The sequence below is a fragment of the Podarcis vaucheri genome (assembly GCF_965113315.1).
Source record: "Podarcis vaucheri genome assembly, chromosome: 9".
NCBI lineage: Eukaryota > Metazoa > Chordata > Lepidosauria > Squamata > Lacertidae > Podarcis > Podarcis vaucheri.
This window is the reverse complement of record NC_138767.1, coordinates 37,876,615-37,900,648: the sequence shown is the minus strand read 5'-3', so window position 1 is coordinate 37,900,648 and position 24,034 is coordinate 37,876,615. Positions and strand designations below refer to the sequence as shown.

Here is a 24,034-nt window from a genome sequence, read left to right as displayed (position 1 = left end):
CTAACAGAAAAGCTGTTCTGGGGAATTTCAGCTTCACCCCAATCCCTGCTCCATTTCTGTTTCTTAGAACACATTAAGTATAGCTTATTAAATGTGTAGCAAAAAAGAAAAAAGAAAGTTATGATTTTGGAACATGAACTCCTGCTAAAATCTCTTAAGGCTATATCTGCAGTTTTATGCTCTTGCACCCTTCTTTAGTTACCGTACCTCAAAATGTGGTTAAGCTAGGCCGGCTATATTTGAGGTCCCTCCTGTTCATTTTTCCAGCAGGGACCTTGATTTCTGCTTCAAAGTCTGGCCCTGACAGCACCACTGTAGCTATGTGCGTCTTTCATGCTGAGACCAAAGACAATGTTCAGTTATCCTTTATCATGCCAGTGTTGCAAACGGTTACAAGGAAATCATTGCCAAGGGGTTAGTGGTTCCAAACTTAATGGAATAGATTGTTTGTGTGCGTATCTTTATCTATATATCTTTATCTATATAGAGAGAGGACTGACTTGTATAAAAATAATAATAGAATAAAGTGGAAGCCACTGCAACGTCAAGCATTATGTGGACACAATCCTTGTTACTTTAACGTAAGATATAAATCCAGAGATTTCTCATGCCATCATTTTGTAAATAATTACAGTTCTGCTGAATCTGTTGTATAAAGTTTACATGGGAGGTTCACTGCACCCTCGCTCTTGTTTAGAACATTCGGAACCACCAGAGAAATGTTGACATATGGCTGCACTGTTTTAGTGCACAAGACATCTACTACATGGGAACATAATAAACAGGAGCATAAAGACAGGTTTGTGCAAGCAGTTTGGATTGACCTTTCTGGCAGATGAAATCCATCTTGAATCCATGGTGCTGATTTGGACAGAGATGTAAACTTATCCTTGTTACTACAACTACTAGTTCTACAAATATACCCACACGTCCCCAAAAGTACACCACTCTCAGCAAAGTGATTTCAAGCAAGTCATACCTTAGTCGCATCACGTTAATGTAATACTCTCAAAATTGCTAAATGACTAAGACAGATTCTATTGCCAGTGCTTTTTTTCCTTAAAAAAAATATTTAGGGGTACTCTCGTTTTCCTACTCATATTGAAATACTGCCCCTCAATGAGGCCAAACTTAAATTCACAAAATGTTTAGGGGTATGCATCCCCCTGTGTCCCCCCAGAAAAAAGCACTGTCTATTGCTATTTATGTGATCTTTAAGCCTCAAAGTTTAAGGTTAGGCATGATTCATTTACACTGAGAAGGTGCTACAGATGTTTACTTCATGACTTGTTTACCTTATTTTAGGTGGACAATAATCAATTTAGAAACTGGCGGGTTGTTGCCTAAATCTCTAACTCAAACCTACATTCCTAACTTAAGGGGGGGGGAACCTATCACATAATTCTGAATATCTGAAAGGGCAGATGCTACAACTTTGAAAAAATTAATGTGAAAGACCCTTAGAAACTGAGGTTTTTAGGATGCAACCTAATCTGAATTAAGATTAGCTCACCCAGCATATTTTTTGCTCATATGTGCCTTCACAACTATCTTGTAGTTTGCCTGTACACAGTCTAAGAACATAGATATTTCTCAGGTCCTAGATGTTCTATGCATTTTTATTTTTTCATTCATTCATTTATTCATTCATAAATAATATTTATATTGCCTTTTGCCATATTTATGCAAGGCAGCTCATATAGCCACTTTGCCACCTGAATGCCTTAAAAGCAAGCTTTTTTAAAAAAATTAAACCCTAAGTAATTACATATAGTTGAACATCAAATTATAAAATAGTGCATATAACACAGTAGCAATTGGTGTGCTGAGATGGAGTAAGCCTCCCATCATCAGTGTCACTGCAGCTTAGTTGGATGAGTCTGGGGTGGGGAAGGGCAGTAGCAGGATTGGGGTTGTGCAGACCCACCAGCAGAAATGCCAGGTTACCTCTGCCAGGGTATCTACTCAGCCCCAACCTTGCTACCATCCTGCACCAGCTTGGTCTAGATAAGCTGCAGTAGTGCTGGGGACAGAAGGGCATCTCCATGGCCATGCTCCACCACACTAGACACTACTTAAGGTAAAGGGTAAAGGGACCCCTGACCATTGGGTCCAGTCGTGGCCGACTCTAGGGTTGCGGCGCTCATCTCGCTTTACTGGCCGAGGGAGCCCGTGTACAGCTTCCGGGTCATGTGGCCAGCATGACTAAGCCGTTTCTGGCGAACCAGAGCAGTGCACGGAAATGCTGTTTTCCTTTCCGATGGAGCAGTACCTATTTATCTACTTGCACTTTGACGTGCTTTTGAACTGCTAGGTTGGCAGGAGCAGGGACCGAGCAACAGGAGCTCACCCCGTCACGGGGAATCGAACCGCCGACCTACTGATCGGCAAGTCCTAGGCTCTGTGGTTTAACCAACAGCACCACCCGCATCCCTAGACACTACTTATATAGCACCATAAAATAATCCCAATGACCAAAGACAATCACAGCAGCATGAAAATACTAGCACCAACAAAAAAACCAGAAAATCACCATCGATCAAGTAAATGCCTAGGAAAACAGAATGGTTTTTACTTTGTGCCTGAAGGATAATGATGCTGGTGTGTGAAATGGACATCTCTGGAGAGGTGCCACTACAGAGAAATCCCTATCTCTACTTGCCACCTGGGTAATCTTTGAAGGTGGGGGTACTGGGTGAAGGGCCTCTGATGTCCTAGCACCAACATAGCCAACATAGTGCCTTCCAGATATTGTGCGCTGCCACTTCCATCAGCCCTAGGCAGAATGACCAATGGTCATTGCTGGTGGGAGTTGTAATCCGGAATATTTGGAGGGTGCCATGTTGGCTGTCCCAGCCGAATGAATGGGCAGATTCTTAAAGGAGAAGAGCCGAGCCTTTTAAGACTCTATGGGTCAAAACAAGCACATTGAACTTCACGTGAAAACATACTGGAAGCCAACACAGATATTTCAACACAGGTGAGATTTGTTCATTGTGGTAGATTCCTTTTAATGACTTCATCAAAGTATAGATAACTGGCTTGAGAATGTTTAATAAATTTCCCACTAACAAATATGGACAAAAAGTGTCCAAAAATGTTAAGAAGCTGGGTTCAGGGCAGAGGGGAGAGAACAAAACTATGTACAGTACTTTAACAGTGCTATATAAATAATGAATGGCTTAGTACTACAACATTTATCCAATAATTTCTGCTTCCTAGAATTGAGATTTCATACATTCAGTAGCATAATTTTCCCCTAGTTTGGTAAAGACCAGTTAAATAAGGGTGCTATGTTTTGGTATGTCTACAAGCACAGGGGTGTCTTTTGTAAAGTTTGCACATATTTCTTCTACCTGAATTGTTGAAGCAGAAATGAAGCTGAAGTAAGTGGTTTCAATCTACTCCCTCAGCGAGCACTTGTTCACATTAAAAAGCCACCCTGTAATTTATCTCAATCCTACCTGATTATTTGCTTTTCCTCAGAAGCAGTGAAAATGTGAAGGGGTTGAGGGGGGATATAATTTCACACAGACCTTCGCAGCAGCAGAGCAGAGTGGTTGGGTGGGAAGGTTTGCATAATGTCAACTCCTATCAGTCTTTCCCCCATCAAACTGCTGAATGAACTAATAAGAAGGAGACTAAAGTTTAGCGCACGGTGTTTAAATATAGCCTTTGGTTTTTGATGGAATCTTCCTCCTCTCTCAGACAGTTTTCAAAAACACATCCAAGCATGCCACATGCCATCACACGTAGAACAAAACACATTGTACCCTCCAACATTTATCAGATGAAAATAGGGATGTCCCATTCCATAATGATAATTTTACTATTTATACCCTGCACATCTTACTGGGTTGCCCGAGTCACTCTGGGCAGCTTGCAAAGTATATAAAAACATAATAAAACATTAAACATTATAAAAACTTCCATATACAGGATTGCCTTCAGATGGCCCAGGGGTCAGATAACTCCATACCCTCCAACATTTCTCCAATGCAAATAGGGACATACTAAGGAAAAGTGGGATATTCTGGAATCAAATCGGAAACTGGGACGGCTTCTCTAAATCAGGGATGTCCATGGAAAATAGGGACACTTGGAGGGTCTTACATAGTCATGTGACGGGTGGGTGGGTGTGTCTTTAAAAGTTTTCCTTCGATGCACTCTCTATTTTTATATACAATCTAGGTTCTCCTCATGCTAGTCAAGCTGTGATATACATACTTTTTAAAAAAAGTTCAGTACCCTTTGGGGAGAAATATTGTTATTATTTGCCTTTGGTATAGAACATGTGTAAAGAAATGCTTAGGAAAGGCTGCTTAGTATAATGAGCCAGGTATGTGTCTTCTCTGTGTGATAACACTTGCATGCTAATGGCTATGTTTAAAATTCCTACTTCTTATCTCATTTCCTGATTGATGGGAACTTGAACTAACCTCTAGACTTCCAGACCTCACTCTGTTAACTACATTGGTGGAATGAATCATACAATGTGAAAAATAACTAGACAGAAAATAACTAGATTTTTGTTCATGTCTGATCCTAAAATGACATATGGTCTAGGAAGTCACAGAATTATATCTGATTTGGGTCACATCAAGATGTGCTATAACATACTTTTTGTGGGGGGTGGGGAGCGGGGCGTAATAGTAGTTATTATTATTCATATACCTTCAGGGATGTTTTTCACCTCATATTTTGCTACGTATGATATAACAAGAGATGCACGCTGCATTTTCAAGCAAATGTTTAATACCTTTCTTCTCTGAGGTAGAATTATAATAATATAAGTCTCTATGTTTCCTCAGAGATACCAGATTAAAACAACAAAATCAAATAATGGGCCTACAGCTTGCCTGTTTTGCTGTATTTCAACCCCCACCCCCAATTTTCTTTCCCTTTCTTTCCCTGTCCTTTTCTTCGCCTGAAAAGAAAGGCAGGCTGTAAGCAGCACTGACTGTGGCTTGCTGCTCGCCTTGCTTCTTGTGTGGTCCATGCAGACTTTATGATTTATTCAGCTAATGGGAAAGGAGCATGACCCCCTGTGGCCACAGAAAGAGAGCTGCATGTGGGTTTAATGCTTTCACCACAAAAATGTCTGCTATGACTAAGCTGTGTGGCTGAAGTCACTGTCGGAATGGTGCTAAAAAGGAACTTAGGCATTAAGTGTGCACTATTTACTATAGATTGGCTCTTGGGATTAGGCCAAGGGTTTCTTACTCAGTTTCAAAGAATAGCATGGAAGCTGCTAAGAAAATTAGAGCTGAGCAATTTATTTTTACCAGTGTCCCCAGTGAGTTCTTCGGTGAAGCGTTTGCCTCATAACCCTATTCCCAACCCCCCACCAGCCCCAACGTCAGTTACCAAAGGGCAGCACAAAATGTGCCCGTCGGTTTGTTTCTGAGCTTCAGAGGGCTTATTGATTTCATTCCCCTCATTTTGTCTTACTTCGCCTCACGTGGAAAGCAAGATGTCACAACTGTGGGTTTTCTTAAAAGGCAACAAAAGTCTCCTGAGGAAAAACAAGCACTGGTCATGCTGTTGTATATATGATATTATGGGTGGAATTAGCACTTATTTCATGTGCTGGTGTCACATTCCAACCACCCCCACTCTAATATATAAAAACAACCCTGAGGTTATAATATCTGACATCACTCTCCCTCTCCTCCCCTGAACAGTTCCACCCCACATAATGCCCTACTGTATTTTTTTTTTAACGGTGTCTGTTTGTGCTGGTAACCCAGGTCACCCAAACACTCCGACGATACCATGGCAGCAACACATGGCTGTTGGTAGGGTGGCCTTTATAGAGGACAGCCCTCTGTTTCAAGGGCTGCCAGAAGACAGGCCTCTATTTGACGGTCTGGTCTAAAGGCTATCGGTGGCTACTAGCCACAATGACTCTGCTCTGCCTCTGCAGACAGAGGTGATATGCTCCTGAATACCATCTGCAGGAAATCAGATGGCTTCTCATAGACATCTAGTTGGCCACTGTGAGAATAAGATGCTTGACTAGGTTGGGAGCCATAAGAAGAGAGTGTCAGCATCGCCCTTGAGCCAGTGCCACGAACTGGACTCATCCACTTCAGCCCCGACTGGGCTAGGCGAGCTGGGTAGCACTTCCAGAGACCATCTTCTGCTCAGGAACAGGTCAAAGTGCTGTGGACTCACAGCTTAGAGTTGTGAGCACCGGATTCACTTCCACAAGAAGACAGTCGTCGCACAGCAGAGTATAGCAGAGCATAAATGACTCGGAGAGCAGCTCTGTAGAATATCTTCTTTATTCTATCTACAACTATAATACACAACTATATACAGAGCTAAATGGAGAACTGCACTGAGTGTCTGCAGCTGCTCTTAGCAGCAACCTTATCAACACAGAGATAACACTCTCTCTCTCTAACACTCAGTCTCTCTCTTTGATGTGAGGCTTGAGCGGAATAAGTAGTGAGCAGAAACCACTCCCCTCCTCTCTGGAGAATCAGCAGAGAACATCAGCAGATTCTTGGAATGGGAGGGGTGAAATCTCAGAGAGAGCAGGAGACTTGAAATAGCCCAGGTAGCACCTGAATAGGAGAACAGGTGCATGGATTACCTGGGCACAGTCTTCCTCACAATAATGAGATGTGTTTCTATTTGAATTGTAATGATTTATTTCTAAATTTGCATATAGACATATAAATTAGCCCATATACATTTAATGATGCATTTCATCTTTTTTGTGGGGAGGGAAGCTATGCTTAAGTATCCATTCTAGCTGTTGGTCGCCTTTCCTCCTCTCTCAGCTGTGTCTGATGCTATTGAAATGCTTTGGCCCAGTATCCTTTCACTACAGCAGTAGCAGGGAAGTGACAACCACAGTTAAGGATTTGTGGTTCTTTTGCCATTATTCTTTGTACAAAAAATATAGCAAACCCTCAGGGAAATGAGAAGTACCAAAGTGGGGAGGGAGAGCTTGAAATGGCTTTTGTAAAATGTAGTTAACGCCCAACGCATTTCAATGGAAGCTTTTCTCACGGGACAATCATGCAATTTGTTGAGTTACGTTGTGAGGCAAGGTATCGTTTGAAAGATATTGTGTTGCTAGAAATTGAATCCGTGTGCCCCTGAGGAAGATTTCCACGGAAACACATTGGACCATTTCACTATTTTATTAAAGTTCTCTACATTTTTCAACCCTGCTTTGAGGTTTGCCCCTTCCGTATTTGGTGCTGCCATCTTTTTCTATCTCTTAGCCCTTTGAGCAGATGGTTGCATTATAGATCTGACTCATTGAGTGAGTGCTGTTAAAGGTCTAAATATGGTGTATGGATCAGGGATACAGTATGTCAAGAAGAACCCAGATTAGAATTTAGGATGGAACCTTCACCAACTTTCAATCTGATCAGAATCAGAGCTTGCAGGGCAGCAGTTGAAGAAGGAGCAAAAAGGTTTTTCTTGTGTGTGTGTTTCTTTGTGGCTGATTAGCTGCTCTCCCTGTGCAAAGGTCAGAGGGGGCAGGGTTTCTGTTGAGGCAGGTGATTAGCTGTGGGAGGAGCTTATCAGAGCTTGCAGGGCAGCAGTTGAAGAAGGAGCATCTTTTAGATTTAGGGGAGCTAGTCTCAAACGTTTGTTGGGGGAGACCTAGGTTTTTATTGTGGGGGGAGTTATTTGTCCTGTCTTCACGCTTTTTATGATGGAGGACCGCTGTAGCCACCCCCAACGACTCGTTCTCAAGATGGAGGGGGAGGGAACAGCTGCAGTCGCCTGCAGTTCCTGCGCAATGTTTGCCATCTTGCCAAAGGTTGCAGGCAGCTTTACCTGCAGCAATTGCATGTTGATTGCCCTCTTAAAAGACAAAGTCCAGCAACTGGAGGAACGTGTAGCTACGCTCCAAAGAATTAGAGAGCTGGAGCTCTTCTTGGAAGCAACAGAGCACACCGTCTCCACCAAGGAGGTGACAGGGGACTACCCTGAGAAGGAGGCTAGTTCACCAACACAGGAGCCAGATATATGGAGAAACGTGACTCAAAGAAGTAGGAGGCCCAGGGTTCGCTCTGATTGTTTAGAAATACACAATCGCTTTGAGGTCCTCTCCCCTAGCATGGAAGACAAAGACTCCATTTGAGGATCTCTCCCTCATTACAGTCGATCAGGTATATGAAGACAAGCAGCAAAGTCAGTCCTCAGGGAATGTGCAGGCGACCTTGGAACGCACAGCTCACGGAAGAACCCCGACCAAACCTAAGAGGAGGCGTGTAGTGGTGATAGGGGATTCCCTACTGAGGGGAACAGAAGCAGTGATCTGTGGGCCTGACAAGATGTCTCGGGAAGTGTGCTGTCTCCCCGGGGCTAAGATCCAAGATGTAACTGAACGAGTGCAAGGAATCATAAGACCCACCGACAAATACCCCTTCCTCTTGGTTCATGTGGGAACCAATGACACTGCAAGCAATAGCCCCAGAAGATCAAAAGAGACTACGAGGCTCTGGGCAGGAAATTGAAGCAATTAAATGCACAAATTGTCATCTCATCTGTCCTCCCAGTTGAACGACGTGGCCCAGGGAGAGAGGGAAAAATAGTGGAAGTGAACAGCTGTCTTCGCAAATGGTGTAAACAGGAATGGTTTGGATTCTTAGATCACGGACTGCAGTTTCTTGAAGATGGACTTCTGGCAAGCGATGGGCTGCACCTCACAACGGTTGGGAGAAATGTTTTTGCCAAAAATCTCAGAAACCTCATCAGGAGGGCTTTAAACTGACTAATGTGGGGGAGGGAGACAGTGCTCCTGAAGGTAGGAGTCTATCAATTGATGAAGATGATCATCCAAATGTCATAGACCAAATGGAGCAAACAGCACACAGACCTAGTGGTGGGAGGAAAAAAATCCTTAAATAAGAGACATGGGGGAATGATTAATGGACTTCAATGTCTGTACACTAATGCGCAAAGCATGGGAAATAAACAAGATGAGCTTGAGCTCTTGGTACAGCAAACTAAATATGACATAATAGGCATCACTGAAACCTGGTGGGATAAGTCCCACGATTGGAATGTAATAATGGGGGGGATACAATCTATTTCAGAGAAACAGACCAGACAAGAAAGGAGGAGGAGTGGCGTTATATGTCAGGGATGTGTATACCTGTGAAGAGATCCAAGATTTAGAACCTCAAAGCCAAAGTGAGAGCATTTGGGTCAAAATTAAGGGAGAGAAGAATAACAGCGACCTCATTGTGGGAGTTTACTATAGATCCCCAAGCCAAACGGAGGACATAGATGATGCCTTCCTGGAACAGATGGCCAAGCATGCAAAAAGAAGGGAGATAGTAGTAATGGGGGACTTCAATTACCCGGATATTTGTTGGATGTCAAACTCAGCCAAGAGCATAAGGTCAAACAGATTCCTCACTGGCCTTGCAGACAACTTCATTGTCCAGAAAGTGGGAGAAGCAACAAGAGGAACAGCCATTTTAGATCTGGTCCTAACCAATGTTGATGACCTGGTTAGTGGGGTAGAAGTGGAAGGATCATTAGGCGCGAGTGATCATGCTCTTCTGAAGTTTACTATACAGCGGAAAGGAGCAGCCAAGCATACTAGGACTCAATTTCTTGACTTTAAGAAAGCCGACTTCATAAAACTTAGGGAAGTGCTGGGTGAGATCCCATGGACAGTAATACTAAAAGGAAAGGGAGTTCATGATGGCTGGGAGTTTGTTAAGAGGGAGATAGTAAAAGCACAACGTCAGGCAATACCAATGAGACGGAAACATGGAAGGTGCCTAAAGAAGCCAGGGTGGCTATCTAAAGAACTTTTAACTGAGTTAAGATTTAAAAAGGATGTGTACAAAAAATGGAAAAGGGGGGAAACTACCAAAGAGGAATTCAAACAAATAGCCAGCACGTGTAGACACAAAGTCAGAAAAGCTAAAGCACAGAATGAACTCAGGCTTGCTAGAGAGGTTAAAAGCAACAAAAAAGGCTTTTATGGGTATGTTCGTAGCAAAAGGAAGAACAAAGAAACAGTGGGGTCACTCAGAGGAGAAGATGGTGAAATGCAAACAGGGGACACAGAAAGGGCTGAACTCCTTAATGCCTTCTTTGCCTCAGTCTTCTCCGATAAAGAAAACAATGCCCGACCTGAAGAATTTGGAGCAAATGATTCAGCAAAGGAAACACAGCCCAGAATAACTAAGGAGATAGTACAAGAATACTTGGCTAGTTTAGATGTATTCAAGTCTCCAGGGCCAGATGAACTGCATCCAAGAGTATTAAAAGAACTGGCAGATGTGATCTCAGAACCACTGGCAGTCATCTTTGAGAATTCCTGGAGAACAGGCGAAGTCCCAGCAGACTGGAGGAGGGCAAATGTTGTCCCTATTTTCAAAAAGGGGAAAAGAGAGGACCCAAATAATTACCGCCCAGTCAGTCTGACATCAATAGCAGGGAAGATTCTGGAGCAGATCGTTAAGCAAACAGTCTGTGAGCACCTAGAAAGGAATGCTGTGATCACCAATAGTCAGCATGGATTTCTGAAAAATAAGTCATGTCAGACTAACCTGATCTCGTTTTTTGACAGAATTACAAGCCTGGTAGATGAAGGGAACGCAGTGGATGTAGCCTACCTTGATTTCAGCAAGGCATTTGACAAGGTGCCCCATGATATTCTTGTAAAGAAGCTGGTAAAATGCGGTCTTGACTATGCTACCACTCAGTGGATTTGTAACTGGCTGACTGACCGAACCCAAAGGGTGCTCATCAATGGTTCCTCTTCATCCTGGAGAAGAGTGACTAGTGGGGTGCCACAGGGTTCTGTCTTGGGCCCGGTCTTATTCAACATCTTTATCAATGACTTGGATGATGGACTCAAGGGCATCCTGATCAAATTTGCAGATGACACCAAACTGGGAGGGGTGGCTAACACCCCAGAGGACAGGATCACACTTCAAAACGACCTTGACAGATTAGAGAACTGGGCAAAAACAAACAAGATGAATTTTAACAGGGAGAAATGTAAAGTATTGCACTTGGGCAAAAAAAAAAATGAGAGGCACAAATACAAGATGGGTGACACCTGGCTTGAGAGCAGTACATGTGAAAAGGATCTAGGAGTCTTGGTTGACCACAAACTTGACATGAGTCAACAGTGTGACGCGGCAGCTAAAAAAGCCAATGCAATTCTGGGCTGCATCAATAGGAGTATAGCATCTAGATCAAGGGAAGTAATAGTGCCACTGTATTCTGCTCTGGTCAGACCTCACCTGGAGTACTGTGTCCAGTTCTGGGCACCAAAGTTCAAGAAGGACACTGACAAACTGGAATGTGTCCAGAGGAGGGCAACCCAAATGGTCAAAGGCCTGGAAACGATGCCTTATGAGGAACGGCTAAGGGAGCTGGGCATGTTTAGCCTGGAGAAGAGGAGGTTAAGGGGTGATATGATAGCCATGTTCAAATATATAAAGGGATGTCACATAGAGGAGGGAGAAAGTTGTTTTCTGCTGCTCCAGAGAAGCGGACACGGAGCAATGGATCCAAACTACAAGAAAGAAGATTCCACCTAAACATTAGGAAGAACTTCCTGACAGTAAGAGCTGTTCGACAGTGGAATTTGCTGCCAAGGAGTGTGGTGGAGTCTCCTTCTTTGGAGGTCTTTAAGCGGAGGCTTGACAACCATATGTCAGGAGTGCTCTGATGGTGTTTCCTGCTTGGCAGGGGGTTGGACTCGATGGCCCTTGTGGTCTCTTCCAACTCTATGATTCTATGATTCTATGAAAGCTGTGATATCCCTTACTGCAGGGTTGAGAAACAAATCCCACCAGCCCCAGGGAGCACTGTTGATGGTTAGGGATGATGGGAGTTGTAGTCCAGCAACATCTGCATGGCCAAAGGTCTCCTTGTCTCCTTGCTTTTTGGAACATCTTCTGTGATGAAACAGGTTTCTGACATTTGAGTTGGGCAGTGAATGAGAAGAACAGAAAGGAATAACAGGACAGGAATGAAAACATGATGCAAAATTTTACTTATGCAATCACTTGTAATATATTATTTTACTGTGGCAAGGTTGGGATTTATTTTCAAATGAAAAGTGGTACAGAAATTATTTTAAATAAGACAGGATAAATAAATATATTGCTTCCCTCCTACTTTTCAAAGGGGAGTGGAGGTGGGAACAGTGATGGAAATATACCTGAATCCCATTGTGGATGTTTTGTGCCTCAGTCAAACATGCTGGCATGCAGGCATGAACTAGGCTGCTTTCCAGATGGATCAGCAACAAGTGCTGTACATCTGTGCATGGCATGAGCTGTACGCAGGTGTTTCAGCTGGTGTTTGCTACCCACAGTTGCAAACAGAACTACGGGTTCTCAAGGAAGGGAGAGGGGATCACCCAGACTGCTTCCTGGATCTGTACCAAAAGCCAAGGAGGGTGTCAGCCCACCCACTGTCGATACACAGTCTGTCTTCTTGTTTGGCCTTACTCTACAAGATTTAGATCTGATAGTTTCTCATAGTTCTGGGTATCACAACACTGTTTAACCACATATCTATTTCTAGTTCAAAAAGGCAAAAACTCGCTGAAGATCTCCCCTGCTCCCCTGCTCCAATTATTGTTTTCTGCTGGGCCTCAACAAACGGAAAAGAGAGGCCCCTCTCCCCCAAAGTGAAATCTTAGTATTCTTAAATTATCTTGTGGTTCTTACCACAGAGTAAAAGACACCATAACACTGACTTTTCTTCTTCTGTGTTTTAAAGAATAGATCTGTATCTCTGCAGTAAAAGCAATGGATTTTTTTTATTTTTTTTTGGGTGGTGGGGAATAGGCAGCACTGTGTGTATCACATTTTCTTAAAAAAAAATATCTACACCAAAGTCGCCCAAATTAAATGTAAAAAAGATTTTGCTTGGCTTGAGTTATTTTATTTTGTGTTATTTGCATAATGACACAATTACCAGCCATGAGGAAGGAAGAGAGATGTTTAAGCTGCAGTCCCATAATTTCTTAACTGGCAATGATCTCTCACTGAACTCAATGAGACCTATGTCTGGGTAGATTTAAAGCACATTTAATGAGCATTTAAAACACATGGTCCTGGGAAATGTAGTTCTTAAGGGTGCTTGGAATTGTAACTCTGACGGACAAACTACAATTCCCAAGATTCATTTGGGGAAACCATGTGCATTAAAAGTACTTTTCATGTATGGTATGGATGTAACTGAACATTGTACATTTTACTCAATCTTCACCTTCAGAGATTTCACCACAGATTGCCTATACATTGTCAAAGCTATATTTGCAGCTATATGGACTAGAAACTTGCTTTTTTATTTAATTGATGCAGCCAGAGATTGCCTGGAGTTGTATTTACTGTTATTTCATATTGCATTTCAGAGCCAGAACCTAATATTGAAGCAAATTTTGGTCTGGGTGAGTCCCCAGATCAAACTAAGCCCTACTTGGGCTGACAGTTTGAGAAGCTCAACTGCCTACCTAACATTTGCTAAATCCATTGCATGTGCAAATAAGCAGCAACCTATTACTCTGTTGCCTCTTCAAGCCAATTGAAATGCTGTTTCTGGGCCAAAAGTTAACTTCAGCTTGATGGAAATTCTTTTGAGCTGGGTGAATTTCTACTTGAGAGAGATGTGTGTGGTCTCAGATGAAGGTTATGATGTCAAATGGCAATGATCTCAGAGGAGATCCTGCAGTGGCAACTGAATGGAGAACATGTCTCTCCACTGCACACAACCCCATGTGTTTTTCCAGTAGGCAATAAGTTGTTCTCTGTAGCAAAGCCATCTTTATACAGTAAGCAAACAGCAGTAGAATTGTACCTCACAAAGAACTGGGTAAATTCTTCTTACTGTGAAATACGTCAGTAAATGGAATAATCATCACCCTTTTGATATCTCCCCTCTGGTGCAAAATAGGATAAAGGGATAAGCATACAGATGCATCCTTTGAGTAGAAGGATGATGATTTTAAGCATTAGTCAAAATGTCTTCCCCCCCCAAAAAAGAAAGAAAGAAAGAAAGAAGTGTAAACATTAAGTTTTCACACTGTGGGTTTACTATTAATTTTCTTTCACGTTTTAGGTGTTTGAAGACTGTTTCTTTCAACATCATCCAATTTTCTCTGTTTTACTGAAAGACAAGAATGAGACTTATTTTTCCTACAAACTTGGAAATCCCACTGTTCATGTTTTGAAAGCCGTTGACAGGCTCTGACATGCACAGGACCTTTGAATGTGTAGGAATAGTCCAGTCAGCTGTCTCATTTGCTTATTTGTAGGTGACACTTTGTGTGCACTGGCCTGGCAATCTCTAAACCAATGAAAGCTTTGCCAAGGGCGAATATAAATGGCACCTAAATATTATGCCTAAAATGGTGGGAGCAGTATTATTCATTGGTCATATTTTTGATGTGCAATGTGTTTTAACAATCCTTCGGAGTCAATTTCCCATTGCAAATGCTTGCAAGGATTAATGGAAGAGAAACTGAAGCTGTGACATGGGGTAGATCTTTGCCACAAATGTAAACTGATTGAATAGTCTGTTCTTCTTCCAAGGGGACTGAGGTTCTGAGAGGAAGGCTTAGGGATCTCTACATTCATCTCATTATACCACACTTCTCAGCACTCTTTGGAAGAAGTCATTACTTTTGGGCTGAGGAGGTTGAGGAGGGGGTTGTTGCTGTTTTTTTGTATCTTTATTTTAGATCTTGTGATTTATATGGAAGTTCTTCAGTTTTGCTGTGTGTGTTTGTTTATGACTACTTTTATTATGTTATAGTTATGTATTTTTTCATGTTGTAAGCCACCTTGAGCATGGTTTGAACTGTGGAAAGGCAGCATACGGATGAAATTATGGATTACAATTAAACTAATAGAATGTTCAGAAGCAGCCTTTTACTAGGTCACATTATTTGACTAGCTAGCCCAGAACTGTAGAGTGGCAGGGGTTTTCCAGGGTCTCTTTCACATCACCTGCTATGTGATCCAGGGGTGGAACCTGGGACCATTTGAATGCAAAGTATATACCACTGAGGCACTGCCCATCCCCACAGTGAATTGCTAAAGGTATGGATTCCCTAATCTCTCTGGAATCTACCCAGGAGGATTCAAAATGGCACCCGCAGGATGAGAGAGCAGGAAGGACCTACCCATATCCTATTCATGATGCTTCTTGGTAAAAAATGGGTATACATTTGTGACTGCAGATAGTCCCATTATGATTTGCTCAATCCCAGTCATGCAAGCCCTGGCTAAATGTGGCTTAAAAACTATGACTCGCAGGCCCAAGTCCAAATTATATCCGTTGAATTACATAACCTGTGTGGTAGAAGAAGCCCACACAACTTATGCTCTGTATCCAACATTGCTTACCGTCTTCTAAGGCAGAATGGGTGAAATTTGCAAATAGTTACTTACATATGTAAATGAGCTAGACCTGAAAAAGAAGGACACGGATAGGCAAAATCTGAATGCTGATTAACCTTCCAAGGTTTCTGTATGTTTTGGGAAATCTTTTCATTTTAATTCTTCTAGAAACACCAAGGAATTGGCAAACATTTTGTATGGGAAAGGAAACTAGGAAGATTGCCAATGGTTACAATGCTGAAGCCATATTTTAAAAGGGAACTCAGGATGTACCTGATATTGCATACATTCATTTATCAATGTATACATGTGAAGAAGGGCAAACTGGTGTTTTATACCTCAAGAGTCTGTTTCAGCACCCCTTGAGTGACTATCCTGGTATTATAAGAAGTAAAACAACAACAACCAGAAACACCCTGTCACATGGATTCAAACTGCCGACCTTCCAATCAGCAGGCCCAAGGGGCTTGGCGGTTTTAGACCACAGCGCCACCCGCTCCCTTTATGTAAGAAGTAAGATATAAATCAATGACTCCGCGCATGATGCATGCAGTGATTACATCAGCCATTTCAAAGGGTTTTGAGTCTGGCAGTTTCCTTACAGACTTCTTTTATATTCAATTACACCTTTTTTTATTTGGAAATGTGGCAAAATAGATTGCTTATGGCATATATAAGAAGATTTAGAGATGTGCAAGGAGGACAACATCCAAACCTTAATGAAACAAACAAATTCAATTAATAATGTAAACCTTTATTGGTTACAATATTTCTAATTGAGAGACAATGTGTTATCTAATTTAATAAAATAAAAAATATTGTCAGTTTGAATCTATCCTTGAGTGAAGGTAGTCCAGAAATGGGTTACCGTTTACCTCCAGAACACAGAAATTACCACTATATGTCCACCAGATTCCACTAGGTTTCCAGGAGTGGCTTTTATATCATATGAATGATCACATAAAACTTGAAAATCATCAGGGAAGGAAAACGTCATGGAAACGAAACAAAGTGCTGTCTTGAATGCAGCCTGAGAAGGCATCCGAGCCTGTATCAGCATGAATGATGCTTCTACTGACTCATTTTTTAATCAGATGAGAGTATGAAACTAGAGTGGCCCTGGTTTTAATCTTTCCTGGTCCTGAAGCACAGCTCTGTTATTGAACATTATATACATATTCTTTTAAATTCTGTCTTAAATCCAGCTCAGGGATAGTATTCAAAGACAGACTGGCCCATAAACAGAATGTTCTCCATCCCGGAGCATAACAAATCTCCTGGCGTTAAGTTGAGCACAGATACATTCCCCAGTCTGTACAAAGCTGGATGATGCCTACATTTAAGATTAAAACTTTATGGATATCAGATCCTTTCTCAGTGCTGAACGATTTCACTATTCTCCCCAAGACGAGATGTCTAGCAGATCCAAAGTAAGGGAAAGAAAGAAAGAAATACAGGAGAAGATCCTTGCTGAGTTCCTCTTAGGGAAATAACCAGAGAAGACAGTAAGCTATTCATAAGGATTAAGGCTAATGGGTGAAAGTAAATTGTTTTAATTAGGTTTCTGAATTTTAATCCAAAACAAAACTCACTCCAGGCGTGCTGCTGATAGCAGCCAACAATCCCTACGGCATCAGATGCCTGTTCAGCTTCTCGAAAAGAAGATCGCCGTCATCCCTCACCTCTCCTAACATATGTAGCACTCTTTTTAAATTCATCAGCTGCCTCTCTGCCTGGCATGAAATTGCCTTGATCTTGATTTACAATAGTAGTAAGACTTTTGTTTAGTCTTGCGGTTCACAGTTTAGTAAATATTTTTTAAGTCCACATTTAACAAAGATACAGGATAAGAGTTACTACATTTCTCCGGGGGTGGGGGTGGGGGTGGGCTTGCTCATTTTTTGCATTTGGAGAATATTGCTCCTTTCACTTGCTGGCGGGATTTTATTTCTTTACTGATTTGCACAAGATATTTTGGAGGTACTAGGTGGGATCCAGGGATAAAAGACCCATTTAAGACATCTTCTAACACCCTGCTCCTAAAGCTAGCCCTCTCCTTCAGTGGATCTGCAAGACTATGGCATCGCTTCTGCATCCATAGATCTCTCTTCACTTAAAGCTATTGTGGACACCACCCATCAAGCAGTGTCTCTGAGTTCTGAGCATCCACCCTTTCCTTCAGCAGGGCTTGTGCAACGTTCCTGCACTAGACCCACTGAGCTGCATTGAGATGCTCAGCAACATTGTCTAGTGAACAAAAGAAGCTACCTTAGACCCAAGCAAATCCCTGCTCCATCTAGCTCAGTAAGGTTTATCCCAGAGGTGGAGAAGCTTTTTCAACCTTGCAACATGATATGCAGATGAACTTGGATCCTGACTGCAGGTTTCCCACCGGCATCTGGACCATTAGCCTGATCCAGCAGAGTCTTCGTATGTTCTTAATGTTGAGATTATCAGATAATTGCATCTCCAAAGGCAACACACACCCACATAGTCTAAAGCAGGGTTTCCCAAACATGGGTCTCCAGCTGTTTTTGGACTACAGCTCCCATCATCCCTGACCACTGATTCAGGTAGATTCAGGTAGGTAGTTGAAATAAATAAAACATTGTCAAAAATTTAAAAATTGCTACTGGACAATTTTTAAATTTTTTATTTATTTTGACTGGTCCTGCTAGCTAGGGATGATAGGAGTTGTAGTCCAAACAGTCGTCGTCGTCTTCTTCTTCTTCTTCTTCTTCTTCTTCTTCTTCTTCTTCTTCCCCTTCTTCCCCTCCCCCCTCTGTTTTTAGGTTGTTAAAGATCACTCACTCTCTCTTCTTGCACAAGTAGCTTGCACATGGAGGGCTGAACCCAACACTGCAGCGCCACTGGTGCAACAGAATGCTGGCGCAGCACTGGAGACATTGCAAAAGGATTGGAAGATCCTTTGGCCCAACATTGGTGCTGCAATCTGTGTGCGTGGGCCAGGAGTTTGCCACAGGCATCCAGATTCCAGTCTTCGTCTTTTGACACAAATAATGCATGTATCCATTAGCACATTCAGTATCAGTGAGTTCCAAGAAAGAACCGTGCGCTGTGGAAAATAAAGGTTTTCTTGGTTCAAGATTACTTGTGCAGGCAGGCCCCATGATCCTTGCCTACATGTGAAACTTGGTTCCTATCCTCTGTGAAGCCGAGGAAGTTAGTTCTTCACTTCTCATATTCAACTAAAACGTCAGCAGGGAACTGTCAGATTTACTGGGCACAATGGTACAAACTGTTCACTATATCCTGTTTTTAAATGTCAACTTTTTTTTTCTCTGTGGGTGGGCTGACTAAACAGAGACTTTTAACATGGTACTTTGCTGTTTTCTAAACAGAGCAGCTACGCATGCTATCTAGTTTATATACAGCTTTTTTAAAAAGCAGGGCACCCTTATAAATATGCTGGGTTTAAAAGAAACTGACCTGACCAAAAAAAAAAAAAAAGTGTTTTGTTTATAATATCTAAACCTTTTATTCATTTGAGGATTTATTTATTTATTTTTTAAAAAACATATTTTACTCATTACTTTCTTGTCTGCCTGGTTTTCTGTGTTTTCGAAATAATTATGCATAGATCTTGCAGTACAGTACAGCCGATGTTTTTTACAGAGGTTTTTTTTTTTGTTCTGACACACAACATGGAATGTAGCTAATCAAAACAGATGTGTTTACCTTGTGCTGCTAGCAGTAATTTTAAAAGGATACATATAAAAACGTGTTTTGGTGTTTCAGCTGTGCAACATGGAATAAAAGCTGTAAATGCCAATTCATACCAAATTATGGAGAATAAAACAAACAAACATTCTAAAACAAATACAGTGGGTTGGGGTTCTTTTTTAAAGGGCAAGCTCTGCAGCAGGGTTTAGATGCTCCTCTCGTTCCTTAGGGCTTTTCTGTATGATTACATCCCCTCCACACATTCACGTTTTGACTTCCTTCACTGCAAGGAACAACCTTTTTTTCACAGCAACAGACTTGATATTGGGACAAGATATCATACCAGAGATGTGCAGAAGAGATTCACTTCAGTACTCCGAAGCTTCAGTGCAAAGGGAGGGCCAGTGTTGTGTAGGGGTTAGGCTGTAGGGCTGGGACCTGGGAGAGCAGGGCCATAAAGCTCATGACCTTAGGCCAGCCACAAAATTTCATAATTTTCTAAGACTTTTTTGAAGAGTGATTAACTAGTAGTTGCAATGTTCAGCGGTCCACTCCACACTTTTGTATGAGTTCTGACTAGAGCTGTGCACAAATGGCCTCTTGAAATTATCTACCCTGTTGATGATGAGAGAAGCAGAATTGCTATGCCACTTCCAGTTTACAGTTGACCAGCAATGGCTGGGTGCTGTCTGGAAGTACCCTTCAGGGGCATGATCACATACACAGAAATTCACATAGTCTGTGTGGAAAAATTATAGGCCAGCAACTCTCCAGGTTCTTTTGCTTGTCAGAATCCAACTCAATTTCTCATCCCAAGTGGAAGTACTAAAAACTTCATGTGTTCTTAATTTCATACTGGACAGATATTGGCTGTATTATTCCAAGAGGGGCTTTCAGGAAAATCCACTTTGCTTTCTGACTGCATTGTATCACCTTCTTCGCAGCAGGACCATTTTTGTGCTGCAGCTGACATAGGTTTCTCTTGTGGCCACATCAGTTTGTGTATCAGATGTTCTTCGAGCAGATGATGGTCTGATTCAGACATACTAACAAAACATAGTTTGTTGTTATGTGCTTACACAGTTCCCCCTACCTTCCATCTCTCATTTGTGCATCAAGGAGGAGATGTAAAGCTTCCTTTGAGAAGCTAATTAGTTCTCCATCACAGAGTTCCAGTGCGTTGTGAGAGTCAGTGTGCTGTCATGGTTAGAGTGTTGAATGAGGACCTGGGAAATCAGGTTTCAAATCCCCACTCAGCCATTAAACTCACTGGGTGATTGTGGGACAGTCAGTCTCTCAGTCTAATTCACAAGGATGAACTGAGGATAAAATGAGGAAGGGAAGGAACATGTATGCTGCCTTCAACTCCTTGGGGAAAGGTGGGATATAAATGTTATACATTTTAAAAACCAATAATACTTTCTTCTAAATACAGGAAACTGGTTTGTACAAACGAAGATACCAAACTAGGACCTAAGCCATGGCTTGGTACCCTAGTTTGTTAACTAACTATGGTTTGTACAGGTCATAGCTTCCTGGGACTCAGCTACATTCGTAAAGATAAAACACTTTATATGCGTTATAACACTGCCAGATGGCGCTGTGGAGTCCCACTTTCGTCAGCATGATTTCCCTTTATGAAGTTTACAATGCGTTTAACTGAAATGCCCAGTAGTTAATTCAGTAGGATTAATTCCAAGTATTTCAGTCAATACTTGGAACAGTGGGGAAGGAGGTAGTGGATGAGCCTGAGATTTTTAACGACAAGCCATGCTTTGTTGCTACATCTGATGTGGGGCATTATATATGGTGGTCTGAATCAAGCTAGATCAAATTCCATGAAAAATTTAATTCACAGCAAAATACTAGTGCAAACAAGGGTTGCCATTCTTAGCTTAAGCACATTATGTGGAAGTAATTCCCAGTAAAATCAGCGGGGGCATACTTGTTCTAAGTATCGTGTTCAGGATCAGGGTGGAAATCACTTTCTCCATTTTCAAAAGCGATTTACAGGGAATTTCCATATGCGGTTTCATTTTATCATCTTCAGAGTTGTATAATTTTAATGGAAACCCATCTGGTTGTTTAAAAGCCTGTTCCATGCTTCCCAGATCCTGGTACCCAAAACACAGCTCCACTGTGACGATGTTGGAGGACCGAGCATACTTTTGGATGTGTGGGAAATGGCATGCATGTTTATATGGTCGTGGTTTCACCTTACGCATGGACCACCAGGCTTTAATGACACATTTGGCCACAGAAGGTTCAGGCCACTGACCACTTTGTTTACCCCACTGAGCCAACTCACTGGCAAAGTGAAAGTTTCTGTCTCAGTTGCCAAAACATGGGATAAGACAAAAGATTGCTTGTCCATTTTTGCCACTTGAATACAAACATGAGAGATTCTTAAAGAACACACATTTTCCATGTTTATAGAATCTGTTACGGAGAGATGTCACTCATGCTATTTTGCCGGGAAATATGTACATTCAGTTTTGGGAAGTGCACTTAGACAACAATTACATTTATTTAAAAACTGAATAAATTCCAATAACTTGTAAGTGCCCTTTTAAAGAGAATAGCTTGGCATGTTCATTTATACACATGCATGAGAGGGAGGGATAATTATATATGTGCAGTAGGATGTCCATGCTCTGTGTAATGCCTGTGCATTGTCACAATGATTTAACGCACATATATATATTCACACAGGGACACGGGTGGCGTTGTGGGCTAAACTGCAGAGCCTAGGACTTGCCAATCAGAAGGTTGGTGGTTCGAATCCCCACAACGGAGTGAGCTCCCATTGCTCGGTCCCTGCTCCTGCCAACCTAGCAGTTCCAAAGCACATCAAAGTGCAAGTAGATAAATAGGTACCACTCCGGCGGGAAGGTAAACGGCATTTCCGTGTGCTGCTCTGGTTCGCCAGAAGTGGCTCAGTCATGCTGGTCACATGACCCAGAAGGTGTACGCCAGCTCCCTTGGCCAATAAAGCGAGATGAGCGCCGCAACCCCAGAGTCGGCCACAACTGAACCTAATGGTCAGGGGTCCCCTTTACCCTTTATATATTCACACAAATGTGAAAATTAGCAACTTATGGACACAGGAAATTCCCTTGTACTGAGTCAGACCATAGGTCTGAGTCAGATGCTGGCAGTGGCTTCCCAGGGTTTCAGACACCAGCATTCCTCAGTCCTACCTGGAGACACCAGCAATTGAACTTGGGACTTTCTGCATGTAAGGCGGATCTACAACCAAGCAATGGTCCTTCCACAGTTCACAGCAGAAAGCAAGAATCACCATCCCACAGTACAGTGGCGTATTGCATTAATACCTGGAAGTTATTTGTGCCTCCTTTGAATCTGGCATAACACCTTGCATTTTTTAACCATTCACCCATTCATCATAGAAAAGATGCAAAAGAATAGTCTTGGGCCATTGGCGATCTTTTTAGGAACTGAGTGGGGTGGGATATGAATGGTCCAGGGTAAAGATAGAGAAGAGGTAAAGGGCTTTTTCTGTCCTTGAGTTCAGACTGTAATACAGGGAATGACCTGTAGTAGAGCATCTGCTTTGCCTGCAGAAGGTCCCTGGTTCAGTCCTTGGCATTTCTTGGTAGGACTGGGAGTGTCTCCTGCCTGAAACCTTGGAGAGGCACTGCCAGTCACTTTGAGCTAAATGGACCAATTGGTCTGACTCAGTGCAAGGCAGCTTCCCGTGTTGCTGTGGCTTTTCTAGAATGGAAATTCTGGTCCCTTTGTTGACATAGGACACAACTTTATCCTGAGTCAGAGTTTCCACAACTTGCTTGCCACTGCCAGAAATTCATACAGTGCTTCGTCAGTGGAGGTAGACTGGATTACTGCAAAAGTGACCTTGCTGTGGTCATGGCAGTCGTGTTTGTGGCATTTATCATCTCAATCATTTAACAATATTTATCCCACAGTAAGAAAGCCAAAAGGTTTGGCAGCTGATCCCAACCATTTAAGTGTTACTTCTTGCCCCCAAGGCAGGCAAGAGAATGAGGAAGTATGTTACTTTTCTCCTAGTGTTCAAAAGACCTGGAACATCAGCCAGAGGGATTGCTCTTGATATGATGGTGACAATGGATACTCAGCCAAAAATGGATTTTGTAATACATTCTGGAAGACACAGTGAGTATAGGATTTGTCTCCAGAGGGAGGAAGTAGGGCAGGCAAGGCAAATGACAAATGGATTACCATTCAGCAACACATTTTCAATCAGAAGGCCTTTGCACCTACCAACATGAATGGCAGAGTTCAGCTCAACACAGTGCACAAATATAGCATATTGGACCTATAACTTATCTGTATATAGCACAGTGGACCTATAGCATGTCTGACTGTGTTCCTTGAGTATGTGATTATGTCAAATGCCATCCTGAGTGTTGGCGGGAGGAAAGGCAGTTTGGAAATAAAATAAATCAGCTGGCAAAATGAGCTCCTGGCCACATCCAGAAGCAATGTCAGGTTCAGGAAGTCTCCCAAGCTCTGAATCTTATTCTTAAGGGTAGTATAACAGGTTATGCACCTACATCATTTAAAATAGATTTCCTAGGCTACCCTCCACCCATATCAAAATGCTACTCTTATTTAGCCTTAGTTTTAGTCCCTCAGTGATCAGACGTTTGGTCAGAATTTTAGCAGTTTCACCAGAACCAGATGAAAATGAGAAATGGTTGTGGGCAGCATACTGGTGTCATCACATATCAAATACCCTGATGGCCTTACAAATGTGTGTTTAAGTAAAATAATGCACTGCTGTTTGTGTGTATTTATTTATTCATTGAATTAATTCCCCATCCTTCCTCTTGAAGGAACCCAGGGCACTTCCCCTCTTGACATACACTAGATCCAATATTGCTCCTGGATATCTGGGTGACAACTGTGGCAACAAGTGCACTTGTGCCCTTTCAACTGGTGTGCTAGTTTTGTCTCTTCCTGGAGAAGGCAATTCTGGCCACATT

The 24,034-nt window shown here is 42.2% G+C and overlaps 1 long non-coding RNA gene across 3 annotated transcripts in view; it reads left to right on the top strand.

Moving 5' to 3' along the window:
• The window catches only part of LOC309540710, a 127,917-nt gene that overhangs the window by 38,077 nt on the left and 65,806 nt on the right, over nucleotides 1-24,034 (top strand). For 2 of the 3 annotated variants that reach the window (XR_014223410.1, XR_014223411.1), the window contains exon 3: nucleotides 23,097-23,201. The exons of the other annotated variant lie outside the window; for it this stretch is intronic. This is a non-coding gene — a long non-coding RNA (uncharacterized lncRNA). The remainder of the gene's footprint in view (nucleotides 1-23,096; nucleotides 23,202-24,034) is intronic. 3 annotated transcript variants of the gene reach the window in all.